Source organism: Eptatretus burgeri, chromosome 15, assembly GCF_056783735.1.
Source record: "Eptatretus burgeri isolate ZD-2024b chromosome 15, Ebu_testis_v1, whole genome shotgun sequence".
NCBI classification, from domain to species: Eukaryota; Metazoa; Chordata; class Myxini; order Myxiniformes; family Myxinidae; genus Eptatretus; species Eptatretus burgeri.
In genome coordinates this window covers 41,618,864-41,634,430 of record NC_140975.1, presented here as the reverse complement: position 1 = coordinate 41,634,430, position 15,567 = coordinate 41,618,864, and the positions used below count along the sequence as shown (strand labels likewise).

General features: G+C 46.3%; 1 protein-coding gene across 6 annotated transcripts in view; it reads right to left on the bottom strand.

The window, feature by feature from the left end:
- LOC147012031 (phosphoinositide 3-kinase regulatory subunit 5-like) overlaps positions 1 to 15,567 on the bottom strand; it is a 325,466-nt gene that overhangs the window by 168,767 nt on the left and 141,132 nt on the right. The gene's annotated exons all lie outside the window — the stretch shown is intronic.

The following is a 15,567-nucleotide window of genomic DNA, read 5'->3' as shown; positions in this document are numbered from 1 at the left end:
TCAAAGAACTCAGCCATGTCTCTGTGACGTGCTCTGAACAAGGATATCTTGGTGTTAGGTTCAAGTAGATTCCACTGCTGCAGCCTTGATCCGAGCAGCTCTGCCTTCGCCTTTGACAGCGAGAGATCTCTTACAAGATCATTTAAGTCTCCCTGGTTCAGAAGGTGTGATTCTTGAGTGTCGGGTTCAAAAGGTTCATCATCACCATCCTCTTCACCACTGCTTACAGCTATGTTCTGATCAGCTGGAGGTGTTGGAATGGGGTTCTCGTCATCATGAGGCACAGGTTTACGAGCAGAGACGCAGTCAGCGTACTTGATGTGACCTTTATTCTTCTTGTTGAAGCCGGCGATGCTTGTGCAGCAGAAATAACAATCATCATGATGATTCTGCGGCTCACGCCATATCATGGGCACCGCAAATGGCATGCTCGCGCGCTTGCCCACCAACCACTGAGTCAAGGTTGTGTGACAGCTTGTGCAGCAGATGTGTGGTGCCCAGCTCTGTTCTTGGTCCCCACCTTACACCCGAAGTAGTGAAAGTAGGCGGCCTTCATTTTCACTGCTGTAGATATACTTCGCTGTTGATCTTTTTTGGTATACCGACCACAGACATAACAGAAGTTGTCAGGATGATTGGTACAGGAACGCCTACTCATCTTTATCTGAAAGAAAGAAATATAACACAAGTTAACAACAATTGTACGAAATAGACATATTAAAGACATGTAAATTTCATTGAAATCCTGACTTCTAGGCAATGGGAATATTTCTGTTCCTGAAAATCCTGACGTGATACAGCAAAACGGTTATGATTTTTGAAATCAGCGTACCCAAATTAGTCTTAATCACTTTACACATCTCCAGTAAAAAAAATTTTTTTGAAATTTGTTGTTCAGTGTTATTAACGTATCGTACATCTCGTGACGTCTCTGCTTATTGGAAACGAGTGTTTGATGTACATCAGATAGTGACAGTCTATACATTGAACAGCAATCATTTATGGTGGTAAATTTAATACAATGAACAATGATATGATCATTACTAAAGTGAATACTAAATATATTAACGATAGAACACGGTGATTATTTTGATCATGTTTGCACTAAATGGATAAGTCGGTGGAGCCCTTTCATTTTGAAAAGTCTCGATCCGACTTTATGTATTTAAATATAATTCAGGCGTTACTTTTCTCACACTGATCATTTTGACAGCAATTTCCCCTTGTTCTTTTTTTTTAAATCTCAAACAGCACAGAAGTTACACGCATATCATTTAATTGGATTATAATGATGATTTTAATAGTTACCATAGAAACGCTAAAATGGGAGTTTTGAACATTATATTCAAAGTCAAAAAATATTCGTGGAAGAAGCATATACATCGAATATATAAAGGTTATTCCAACCACTGACTCACTGACTGATATGAAAGATCGCTACCTTCCGGGTGACATAGAAAGCTGAAATTTCGTGAGCTGACGGATATTAAAGCCAATAAACTGGGAAAAATCACAGAATCGTTGGAAAGCGTCCGTAAATGAAAATATAAATAAATGAAAAAATAAAATAAAATAAAATAAATGCAGGTGAGCGACCCGAGACAATGGGGAAGCACCGTTTGTTATTGCTTACAATGTGGAAGCATAAACCACATGTATGTATATATATATATATATATATATATATATATATATATATATATATATATATATATATATATATATATATATATATATATACACACATGTGGAGTGTGATGAGCACTTCCCCGATCCCCATTAGACATAGTTCTACACCAATGGGGATCGGGGAGTGCTCGTCACACTCCACACGTTTCTATTTACTCGCCGATCACATCCCATGCCTTCTGGTTGAATGGTTTGCATTAGCGGGAACAATTGTCTGGGTTGGCAGACAGATGGTTGCTCTTTGGGGATAATGTGGTTTTACCGTGTCAGACATCATCTGCGGCGATGCTCACCATGACAGTGAGGAGGTGCATATGCTTGTTGTTGGGAAGATTATTTGGTTCTTCTGGCAGGATTTGCTCTGTTTGGTATCATTCTATATTCACAGAAATGTGTAAATTCCATCAAATAATGAATATCTAAATGATGTAATTAGCATGTGATGTTATAAACGGATGACTCCTTCCATGCTGATCAATTTGATACCAAAGTTTCTTCTCTATCTTGAAAATTAACGAATCTGATAATTTTATGTTAATAAGGTGCATACAGTAATTTTTGCGGGTTTCCATGGAAATGATTGTGAAAAACATCACTGCCACCAATACCGGCAACTACACCATTACTTTTCAGTCAACCCATATCATAACCTCAAAAAAAACTTAACATGGAGTGATTTGTTCAACCGGGGGTATGGAGGGTGGGGGGGGAGAGGGGCGGAGGGGTCCTCCTTAATTAGTGTTGCTTGTTCTCAGATTGGCCACTGCTCGATAACGAGTAGAATAACCACTCACAATGTAATATAAATTCAGATGGGGAAAAAACCTAAAGAGGGAAGGGACAGATGAGAGCGGTTAAGATAGGATGAGAGAAGAGCATGAGATGAATCAAGAAAGAATGAAAATATGTTTGGGGAGAGATTTAATTAAGAGGGGAGGGAAACAGCATGTAAGGAGGATGTCTCGGATGAGGGAGGTCAGGTCAGGTATGGGAGCATGCGCCGGAGCAGCGCGTCATTATGTCCACTTTCCACCAGTACATCCAGGGGGCTCCGTCTGGCCATCCCCCAGGCAGATGCCTGACCCATCCCCATCTGCTTGAGATGCTGATAAACGTGGTGCAACCACGAGGCACGTGGTCAGCCCATTGGCCTTCTCCACTCATGAGACTCCCTCACTGAGAGAATTTGGTGAGCATGATCAGCGTCAGGAAAACGAGCCACATGTCCATACAGCCGCAGCTGACGCTCACGGACTATGCAGGTAACAAATCTCATTTGAGTCTTTCTCAGCAACCGCTCGTTGGAGACAAAGTCTGACCAGTGATAGCCAAGGATTCTCTGAAGAGATCTGGCACCAAAGGAATCAAGTCTTCACCTCAGATCCCTGGTCAGAGTCCAAGTCTCACATCCGTAGAGCAAGAGTGGAAGCATCAAGGACCTGAAGACTCAGACTTCTATCCTCTTGGACAGGTACCGAAAGCACCACACCCATATTCCAGTGAATCCATGACTCCCTGGGACTGACCCAAATGACTATTGACCTCTGGCTCACCGCCAGCAAAGACATGAAATCACTGCCAAGGTAAGTGAATCTCTTCATGACCTCAACATCCTCACCACAAACAGGTACAGACAAGATAGCAGCATCCAAGATGTCATAGAAAGCCTGGATCTTAGTTTTGACCCAGGAAGCCCATAATCCCAGCGGCTCAGACTCCTCATTCAGCACCGCGAGGGACCCCAAAAGGATATCCAGAGTCTCCACAAAGATGACTGCATCATCTGCGAAATTAAGGTCAGAGATCTTGACATTCCCAAATGATGCACCGCAGCTTGATCTCTCAACATCCTCCCAAGAATCCAGTCCATACAAGCACTGAAATGTGTGGGGGCCAGTATACACCCCTTAACAAACTCCAAGAACAACTGGAAATAAGTCAGAGATGGTATCACCACATTTAACAGCACTCTCAGTTCCAGAGTATAGTTCAGACTTGAGATTGATCAGTTGTGGTAGCACCCCATGAAGACCAAGAATCCTCCAGAGGGCATCCCAATTCACCGAATCAAATGCTTTACAGAGATTAACATATGCTGCAAGCATCCCCTGCCGTAACTCTCGTCTGCGTTCGGTGAGGACCCAAAGAGCAAGGATACGGTCAATTGTTGACGTCTTTCGTATGAAGCCTGACATTCCCTTGCTCCTTGCGGTCACCTGTACCTTCATTGTGAGTTCATTGCCTTTTTCCCTTCCGCTACTTTGCTCTTCCATGAACTTCGATTTTGCGCACAAAAAGGGGATTGTTTGTCAAAAGAAGCCAATTTGGAGGATTTCAAAAGGGAAATCTCAGTCGTTTTGTTCCAATGGAATATTTACCAGTTTGACTCAATAGCTCTGAAGTCTGCAAGCTATTTAAAATAAAATGACCACATATTTAGTAAAAACAATATATATATATATATATATATATATATATATATATATATATATATATATATATATATATATATATATATATATATATATATATATATATATATATATATATATATATATATAACAAGTACAGGTACACTCAAAGTACACCGTGCCGATGCCAAATAAATAAATAACAAATCCTCCAGCACGCGACATCGTCGGGGAGCCTTTTCCACCCAGCGATTCCACTTTTCAGCTCATGAAGTCAGAATTGGGAGGAATGGCGTACAAGAACTGATTGATAAATGGATTAATTGCAGAATTAAAATAAATAAATAATAATCGTAAAATAATTAATTTCTTATTCATTTGGCTCTCCAAACCACCAGTGTTTCATCTGTAACTTTTTGAAAATTAAGTAATGAATTGAAAAATTAAATAACTTAAATTGATTAATCAATAAATCAAAAATACCCTTTATAGCCAAATCACTTGTTCACTGTCGTGTCCAAATATCTGCTTCCGAGCTCAAAAGGTGCCCGTGATATTGCCAGGATGAGAAATAAAACAAACAAGGGCACTAGGTAGAGCGCACACCTCTGCCACGTAATGTCTGACCCACGAGAACGTATCGGGTCCAATACATATTTGAAATATGCTATACAGTACAATACCGTTTTTGGCCCTGTCTCTCAATGGTGAAGAATCACTTAAAAATCAAATAATTCTTGTATCTGGATCCGGATCTTCACCAAAATTATATCAATTCTTCCTTGTCACACACCCAACATGTCCACCAAGTTTCATCTTAATCCGTTCACAATTTTTTGAGATATTGTGCTATATATTAGTTTCGCCCTAACTCTCAATGGTGAAGAATCACTTTAAAAATTCCCGTATCTAGATCCGGATTCAGATCTTCACCAAAATTGAAATAATTATTCCCAGTTACACACGTAACAAACATGTCCACCAAGTTTCGTCACAATCTGTCCACAACTTTTTAAGATATCGCACTCTATATCATTTTTGGCCCAGTCTCTCAATCGTGAAGAATCACTTTAAAAATTGTCGTAGTCGGATCCGGATCCGGATCTTCACCAAAATCTAATTCGTTCATCCTTGTCACACACCCAACCTTTCCACAAAATTTCATCGGAATCCGTCCACATCTTTTTAACATATCCTGCACACAAATGTTGAAAACATAAGGCCAAAAAAAAAAATGTTGCATTGGCGTAACGGGTCACTGAAAAAAAGGGTAGGTCGGTCGGGATCTTTTTTATTTTTATTTTTATTTTTTCCTAATAAATCCCTCCCAAAATCTCCCCCGGCTCGAGTACCACCCTTTTTGTCGGCGGGTTCTGTCCGAAACACTTCCGGGTTTTTGCGATCGCGATCGCAATCAACAAGATACTTGAAAACGATAGCAAAACAACAAAAATAGCAATAAAATAGGGTCGGCAAAATTTTTCGATAGCAAAAAAACAAAAAAAAAAAACGTAGGGTCGGCGGAATTTTTAGGGTCGGGCGGGTTACGCCAATGCAACATTTTTTTTTTTTTGGCCTAACCTCCTTCACCTTCGGTGGTGGAGGTAATAAGTAATTAATAAATCGATAATCGTTAAGTAATTAATCAATGAATTGATTAATCAAAAAATAAAGAAATATACTGTTTTTTTTGCCAAATAATATTTTCACTTCTGTCCCCAAATTTCAGCTTCCGAGGATGGCTGAGATATCGTCTGGACAAACACAAGAAAACAAACAAAAAAAAAATCAAGATAAAAAAAAAACAGTAAAAACTGAAAACTCTCTTCCTTCCAGCGTCAGACTATGACATCATGAATCGCCTGGATATGGATTTGGGAAGGATTGGTGTACACGTATGTACATTGTACATATATATATATATATATATATATATATATTTTTTTTTTTTCTACATAAATGTATTGTGCGTCATAGTTCATTGGTTCTAAAGTGCAAATTCAAACTGGAAGGAAAATATGAATAATTCAAAATAGTTCATTAAATGCATCAGGGTAATTAAACAGCAATGAAAAAGAAACCAAGTGTAATAAGTAAATAAGAACAGAGTTCAATTTGTTCGACCACTTTATTAGCGTGGAACGACAATAATCAAACAAGTATTGAACAGGTTGAAACACCCACAACATCCCTGGCTCCGGCTCAGGCTGCGCATGCGCACTGGCACAGGGGACCGTCGATATGTGGAATTACCGTAAAGTACAATGTTCTCTATCTCCCTCCGAGTCTTTATTATGTTAATAGATAAAGGCTGAGAAAATATTAAGTTTAATGAATGAACAAAAGTTTATATCGCCCATCGTGTGACTATTCCATGGAGTAGTCCTTGTGCCAGGCAGGCACGCTGGTCGCTCTGGTGGATCGGCGTTGACCTATCGCTGGTGCTGGTGGTGTCACATCGGGCCCCAGTGGGGATGGGGCTCTCGGGGTTTCAGGGGCCGATGGTGGCGTCTGAAGGATCGCGTGCCTCGGTGTGCCTCGTCCTGGTGCTGCTGGCGTGTGTCTAAAACGGGTGTCGTCTTGCGCCGGGGTGTGCATACTGACGTCAGTGCCGGCGTGGGCCCCGTTGGCGTCGCAGATGTCACGGGTTCGCTGTCGAGGTCAGGCAGTTGCGGTGTTACAACGGGTGCAGGTACAGTGATGCGGGTTGCTAGATCATCATAGATAGACCGGGGTGGCAGCTGGTCATTGCGAACTGGGCTAAACTTGCGCAGGAATTTCCTGTTCCGAAGTGTGACTCTGCCCGAGCCATCGATCTTGATCACGTATTGGTCGTGTTGGCGCACCTCCAAGATACTGCCTGTCTTGTCCCATTTTTTTGGGTGGAATCCTGTCTGGTTCTGTACGCGGACTTGGTCCCCTACAGCAAGTGGCGGAAGGCGTTTGGTGTGTTCTGCCCAGGTGTCGGCTGTGCGGATATGACGTTTGCGGAGGGCCTCCCTCCCTCGCTTTCAGGGTCTCATGCCAAGTGTCGTGCGGTCTGTACTTCCCGGGGATAATTGGGATGAAATCGCGTATCGGGCGGCCGAGAAGACACACATTGCCGGGGAGATCTTCGTGTCAGGGTCAGGCGTGTTACGATATTGTAGTATCGCTCTCTGCACAGCGTCAGTGTCAAGTTCTCCCTGCGGGCTGGTGTTGTCCGTGATAAGTCGTTTCATTGTCTTAACTCCAATCTCCGCGCGACAGTTGCTGTGAGGGGAAGGCCACCGATGACAAGCGGTGGTGTACGCCCATCTGTGCAGGAATGACCTGGTCTCGGTGGAGGTGAACTCCGGTCCCCATCCGACGCGAGCTCTTCTGGTGTCCCGTACGTCACGAAGGCGCGACGTAAGTGGTTTATGAGTCCGGCGGCGCCACCCGTCGACTTTGAGATGATCGGCCAGTTCGAGTATCTGTCCACTGTCACAAGGTAGTGTGCACCCCTGTGTGCAAAGAAGTCCGAGCACACTGCCTGAAAGGGGTAAACGACCGGAATAGGTGGAGTTGGTGGCGCTCCAGGCTGTGATGGTGCCATCCGGTGGCAGTGTTCGCAGTTTTTCCGAGTGGCGCTGATGTCGGCCGACATGCCTGGCCAGAATACAGAGGGATTCTGCGCGGGCGGTCATCATTGATACGCCCTGGTGGGCAGCGTGTGGGGGCGCTCAGCACATCGCCGCGGAGTGAGGGTGGTATGACTACTCGGTCCTTGTATAGGATCACTCCATCTGTCGATGTAATGTTCTCGCGGTACTGGTGATAGTCGCGAATTGTCTCTGGCATCTCGATTTTTGAGTCGGGGATGCCGTTCATTGTCATTCCCTCCAATATGTGCATATCGCCATCGCTGCTAGTGGCTTCCCTGACGCGATCCCATGTTACTGATCGCAATGATTCGAGGCGCGGCACACCATGCCAGGTTGTCCTCGACGTCGTCGTCATACTCCGGCTCAGTTTGGCGTAGGAGGGACAGGACGTCGGTGTGCGTGCTTGGTTGGAGGTGGGTCCGCTATGGTGGCATTGTCATCTGGAAGGTTCATGAGTGGAGGTCGCGTGGTGCCAACTGGCCTGCGCGACATGGCATCTGCCGCCTTGTTCTTCATGCCCGGGATATGTATGATGCGGAGCGATAACGCAGGGTCTTCTCCTTGAGGTTCCTGAGGCGGGGGTTGGGTATGTCGTCAAGTGCTCTGTCCGAAAGGAGTTTCAGCAGTGGTTTGTGGTCTACCGCAACGATCAGGTTCTCGCAGCCCAGTACGAAGTAACGCGCTTTGTCCAAGGCGTCCGCGACTGCGAGAGCCTCGCCCTCTATGGGCGCGTATCTGGATTCTGCCGCGTGTGTAAATCTGCTGCCGACTAGGGTTATTTTCCATCCATCAGTGCAGCAGAATGGTCAACTGGCACGCATCGGCAGTGCTTTGGAAGCAACCAGAATCCGATTCCTCCTTCGACCAGTCCGTGGCGATGCATGTTGGCTTAGTTTTGTCAAATATGCGGACACCGTGTTCGATTTCTTGTACGATCACGTCTTTCGACCCTCGCGGAATATGTCCTCTAACTCCATGGACCACTGGAAGCGTTCTCCACTTTTCAGGAGCTTCCGGAATGGCTGCATTCGTTCGGCCATACTAAAGGCGTATGCCACCTGGTTGACAAGCCCGAACCACGATCTGACGTCGGTGATGTTACGCGGTTGTGGGAAATCGTGGATTGCTTCCAGGTAGCGGCTGCACGGTCGCACGTCGGTCATGGTGATGGTAAAGCCCGCGAAGTCCACCGTGGGTGCGCTGAAGACAAACTTCTCCGGGTTGAGGATGATTCCATTCCGGCCGCATATATCCAGCCATTGGACCGCCTGGAAGTAGCTCCCCTCAATCGTGTCTGACCATAGGAGCGTGTCATCTACGCACTTGGTCTTGTTACCACTGTCCGCCACGATCTCATCGTATCGTCGTGAGTAACCGTCCCCGATGCCATATACCCTTGTGGGGCAGATAGGTACCGGTAGCGCCCCATGGAGTGATGAAGGTCGTCTTGTGGCGGTCGTCCTCGTGTAGGCGGACGCTATGGTAACCGTTCCATGCGTCGAATACTGTCTTGCGCTTCCCGTTAGGTACGCGTCTCGCCTGGTGGAACGGGGATTGGGTGTGGTGGGTCTCGCGGAACGCATGCTTGTTCAAGGCCTGAAAGTCGACGGTGCGTCGCGGCTTGCCATTCTTTTTCGCGCAAATTACCATGCGGTGACACCATGTCACCGGCGTGCCGATGGGTACTTCCTCCAACACGCCGAGCCGAACGTCCTGGTCGAGGCCTGCTTTACCTCATCTTGCCAATGTATGGCCACGGAGATAGGAGTGTGATGGGCAACCGGTGTCGCGTTCTCACTGAGCATAAGACGTAGTGGCGGGCCGGTCATTCTCGGTAGTGGCTGGTGTGGGCACGTGTTGAATGTGCTCTGAGCATACATCCTGAGTAAATGTGACTGTAGTGCCTCTCTGTTGGCGTCGGTGGGTGGCATGGGAGTGCGGTCGGCTTGGTCGGCGGCTCCGCGTGTCGCGGGCAGTCGCACAATTCCGAGGTTGTCAGATTCACCTCTCCGAGTGTCGGGAATCTGTCCGAGATCATTCCCAGGTCCATGCAGGCCGCGCGGGAGAGGAAGATGCGGTCTGAAGAGTCCGTCACATACGCGATTTGGCGCGTCTCCAATCTCCGAGCGTCATCACTGTTACCGGCGAATCTGACTACCACGGCTCCGAGGATACGAATTCCTCTGTTGTTTGCGGCCTTCATGGTCATGGATACAGGTATGAGGTCCCTCGGTACTCAGGCCCATTTGTTGGACGACTTTAATGCTGATCAGGCAGCTCTGGCACCCCGTGTCTGCCATAGCGGGTAGGGTTACCGCGGGTGTGTTTCAGGAGGTTAAAACCCAGCGCTTTGTAATCCTCGCGCTTTGGTGAGAGTGAGGTTGACGTATGGCTGCGGGTCGGATATGCGTTTCATCCACTTATCGCACATATCATCGTACAGGTGGGGAGCGAGGGAAGCGTGCGCATTTCGTCCTCTGTGCTGGCCATGGTGTCCGGGCATAGCTCGTCGAAGCGTGCCGGCTGCTCGTCGGACATCCCCTCGCACTCCTTAGTTGCGGCTCTTGCCGGTCGGACGCCCCGGCACGCCTTGTCGTGTTGTTTCTGGCGGTCTCACTTCCGGCACTTTTTACCGTATCCGGGGCACTCGGCGCGTCTGGTGCGCCATTGAGGCGTTTTGCCGTGGCCCACCTCGCCGCAGTAGATGCATGCTCCTTCGGGCTTGGCCTTCCGTTTTCCGGCCTGGCTCCTACTCTGGCGCGGACGTCCTGTCGCTTTCCCCGCCGATACGAACTACTGATCGCGTCCGTGCTCTGAGTGTCAAGCAGGCGCGATGCCGGCGTTTTCCAGACTCTTTGGCCTCGATATACTCTATCATGTCCTTTAATGGCATGTCCTGGTTCTTCTCACCGAGTAGGTCAAGTTGTATTGCTTGGTCCGCGATGCCACGGGCAACCACGTTGCGCAATATCTCTTCGGTGAAGTCGTTGACCTGATCGCACCCCGCCTTGGTGCACTTCATTTCATACTTGCACGTGTCCGCCTGCCCCTTGATGCGGGCGTGGAACGACCGGACGGGCTCCTCGTGTCCCTGCCGCATGTTAGACAGGGCCACTCGAGCTACCATCGTGTTCTCCGTCCGGACGGCGAGTGCCTTCATGGCGGCGAGGACGTCTTCTTCATCGCTGCCCACGAGGCTCCGACCCGCCGCGCGAGTGAGGTCCTTTCTCAGCTCCTCCTCACAGCACTCCAGGAGCTGCGCGACTATGTCGGGTCCGACAAGCTTAGTACCTGTTTTGTAGCCCCAGCCCCAGTTATGAAGTACGACCAGGCCTCGCCCGTTCCGGCCAGTGCTATGGAGGGACGCTTGAGTTTCTCCATCTTGGCATTCGAGCTCGCCGCCCTGGGGGCGGCTGATGCACAGTGGCGTGTATACTCAACATGGCGGCCACCACTGCCGCCTCTGCGTGTGTAGCCATATAGTCACAACCCTCGATCGGGCACTCGGCTTCCACCGGCGCCATAGGAACAGTTATTCTGGAGTAAACGTTCTATTTTCGGTGATACACACGTGTGTACAGTGTCCTGGGGGCGAAGATTGGGTACAGAACCCGAGAAATCCAAACTCACTGTCGACGTTCTCGTGGTCCGTTTTCACCCAGTCGTGTCCTCCTCAGCACCGACGATCCTTACTCGACTGCATCAAGTTGTTTGATTATAAATAAGAACAGAGTTCAATTTGTTCGACCACTTTATTAGCGTGGAACGACAATAATCAAACAAGTATTGAACAGGTTGAAACACCCCCAACATCCCTGGCTCCGGCTCAGGCTGCGCATGCGCACTGGCACAGGGGACCGTCGATATGTAGAATTACCGTAAAGTACAATGTTCTCTAATAAGCTCGTGGTAAGTACACAAAATGAGGCGCACACGAACAAACAAGGCACTGCAGACCGATCGACATAAAGCGCTGTACCCAAAGAGTACAAAACGGGCACCTGCGGCTCGTTTCAGGTAGATGTCATCACATCACGCATTCCCACGATCCAGATTTCCCAGAAGTTTGCTGGTATCGCATTATTTTCACACGCGGAAGGTCAATGTCACAATTTTAAAACTTTCCATCCTTCAACAAATTGATGTAAAAACGTGAATTATCGGCACTTGTTTTTGTCCATCTCGAGTCGTACGTCACATGTGACTCCATCGGCCTGGAGAGGGCCCTTCCTTGGACTGCGCTTGCGTGTTTGAAGGATCTGTCCGGCAGAATCGAACCTGTTGCATTTAAATATTTATTTTCCGTATGCTGAAATGGGAATTAATGTGCAAAGGGTCCAAAGTTTCCGCGGGACGACACAGTCCAACAAGTGGCCGCACGAGATGACTTTAAACAGGGATATGAGGCCACTTGGCCCATCACTGGCATGTTGCACTCCCGAGTTAATTTTTGCTCCCGGTTTAAAACGTCCATCTCTGGGCTCAGACGTCATTTTCTGGGTGTTCCTTCCCCTCGCCCATTCTTCCTTCAAGTGTCCCTCCACCCTTGCTGTTGGTGTTTCCGTCCTTATCTCCGTCACCAAAGGTTGATGGAGGTTATGTAATCGCCCATGTTTGTCTGTGAGCAGGGTATCTGAAAAGGTTATGGATGGATTCGGATGAAACTTGGTGGGTAGGTTCGATGTGTGACAAGGACCAGTTGAATAGATTTTGGTGAAGATCCGGATATGGCCAATCGGTGGGATACAAAACGTAAACTGGTCAGCCTGGTGGAGGTATGCCCTCTTCGGACCACCGTTCCAGTCCCTCCGTCACCTAAGGTAAAGGAGGTAATGATTTCACCCTTCTCTGTCTGTTTGTCTGTCTGTGTGCAGGAAATCTCAAAAATTTGTGGACGGATCCGGATGAAACTTGGTCACAGGTCACAGGTGTGACAAGGACGAACTGATTAGATTTTGGTGAAGATCCGAATCCGGATCAGACTACGAGAATTTTTTTAGTGATTCTTCACCGTTGAAGGTGCTGTCACACCTTCACGATATAGCCAGCAATGGCAACGTATAAAAATGTATGTAAAATGTTGGCGTACGGTGAAGTTTTGAGGGGTTTTTTTTTGTAAACTTTTGGTCGTATTCATAACGAGTTGGTTGTATGCATAACATATTAGTAACGGGCACAGAACGTTTCGTTGTCTTATAGATAACTTATACCAACGAATGCTTAGCCTGTTGTCGGCGTTCACAACCTATGCCCAACGATGGTTTAACTTCGGCATAGCGTGCTGCATGTATCGCCGACGAACTTGTGGCGTAGCCTGTTAAAAACCTGCCGCACGCCGATTTAAATCATAACCGCCTGAGAATTGGAAGTGTCAACCACGGAGTCACACCTTGACGATTTAGCCAGCGTATGCCGACGTATGAAAAATGTGTCTAAAACGCTGGCACACGTCGAATACGGTATGGGTAAGTTGTGTATACGTTAAGAGCACGCTGAAAAACGATGAAGTACGCTGTCATATTCCGTGGTATGTTTAGTACGTCGTGAAATTTCAAGCATGCTGAAAATTTTACGACGTACTCGCCGTATGGCTCACACGTTCCGCTACGCTGGGAATAAGTTGTAGGCACGATATGCGATCGTTGACACACGTCGACACAAGTTCCTTGTAAGTTACTCATAAGTCGAAACACGTCGAGGTAATGTTTAGCATACCCGAAACTTATTTTCTCCGTCAAGGCACATTTTTTTTCTCCTTGGCTCCATGAAGGCACGTGACGAAATATCTGAAGTTGTTATTGTTGTTTTTATCGTCTATCACGAATTTTAAAATATATTCGGACATTTGCTTTTAAGTTTCGACGTCGATGTGACAATATCCTCAAATAGAAAATATTCACAGAGGAGGAACTAAGAATAAGACATGAGCAAACTGAAGAGGCAATCGGACGTGATGTAACGGCACGTGACGAAATATCGGAAGTTATTGTTGTTGTTTTGTTTTTTTTAAACGCTGCCAATACGCCATTATACGGTAGCTGTAAATTAGAAACACGTTCGGTAAGTTCTGTGGTCGTCCGGAAGACGTCAATCAAATACGTCTACATAAATCAATATGCATTGGAGGTACGTTACACATTGGTTCAAAGCACGTTACTCATAGGTTATAAATAAGTTTTGGGTACGCTAAGCATTACCTCGACGTGTTTCGACTTATGAGTAACTTACAAGTAATGTGCCTCGACGTGTGTCAAGCGATCGTGTAACGTGCCTACAACACTTTACTCATAGGTTATAAATAAGTTTTGGGTACGCTAAGCATTACCTCGACGTGTTTCGACTTATGAGTAACTTACAAGTAACGTGCCTCGACGTGTGTCAACGATCACATAACGTGCCTCGACGTGTGTCAATGATCATGTAACGTGCCTACAACACGTTACTCATAGGTTAGAAATAAGTTTTGGGTACGCTAATCATTACCTCGACGTGTTTCGACTTATGAATAACTTACAAGTAACGTGCCTCGAAGTGTGTCAACGATCGCATAACGTGCCTCAACGTGTGTCAACGATCGTGTAGCGTGCCTACAACACGTTACTCATAGGTTATAAATAAGTTTCAGGTACGCTAATCATTACCTCGACGTGTTTCGACTTATGAGTAACTTACAAGTAACGTGTGTCGACGTGTGTCAACGATCGCATAACATGACTACAACTTATGGCCAGCGTAGCGGAACGTGTGAGTCATACGCAGGCATACGTCGTAAAATTTTGAGCAAGCTAAAATTTGAGGACAACCGCAAAGTACAACGATGAAAGCCAGCGTACTACGACGTATGGCAGTGTTTTTCAGCGTGCTCTTAACGTATACAAACTTACCCATAACGTATTCGACGTGTGCCGGCGTTTTAGCCCAATTTTGCATACGTCAGGCATACGTTGGCTAAATCGTCAAGGTGTGACAGGGCCTTGAGATGGGGCTAAACAGATAAAGAGCTCGATATCTCAAAAAGTTGCGGACGGATTCGGACGAAACTTGCTGGACAGGTTGGGTGTGTGGCACGGACGAATTGATTCGATTTTGGTGAAGATCCAAATCCGGATCTAGATACGAGCATTATTTAATTTCTAAAGTGATTTTTCGCCATTGAGAGATAGGGACAAACACGATATAGTTCTGTATAGCATGATATTTCAAAAATGTATTGGGCCCGATATGTTCTCGTGGATCTGGCATTACCTGGCGGAGGTATGTTCTCTATCGAGTGCCCTTCCAGTTTCCACCGTTTTCATGTATTTTGACTTTGCTTTTCTCTGACTGAATCAAAAGCTAACAACAATCATCTTGATGCTTTATTAAAGTTTAAATATTCCAATTTGATCGAATTATCCAACTTGATTTAAAGTAGGCACATATTACGTTTTTGTCAAGGCTAGTGGAAGAGCTCAAGCAAAATGGAAGGGAACAAAATGGAAAGGGGGACACATGGGGGGGGGGTGATGAACAAGCTGCACACAAGCTGAATGGAACACAGCAAGAAGAGGTTGGGATGAAACAGAAAAAGAACAAATCAACCAACAACTAACAAAAAAAAAAAAGAGGTAAAAGAGACAGGGTTAGGGGGAATCCAATAATCAGAAATACTACTACCACAACTACTCCTTGTGCCTCATTCCCCACATCTCACTACCGAATATCAAAACTGGTCTAATACAGGCTAAATATCCAGTCCTGTCCTTTTTAGTTACCTTGGATATTGTTGGGTGTTAAAATGCCTCTTCACTCTCCCCACTTGTTCTATGCTACCCTTCTATCCTAGTTCTCACAGCTAACTC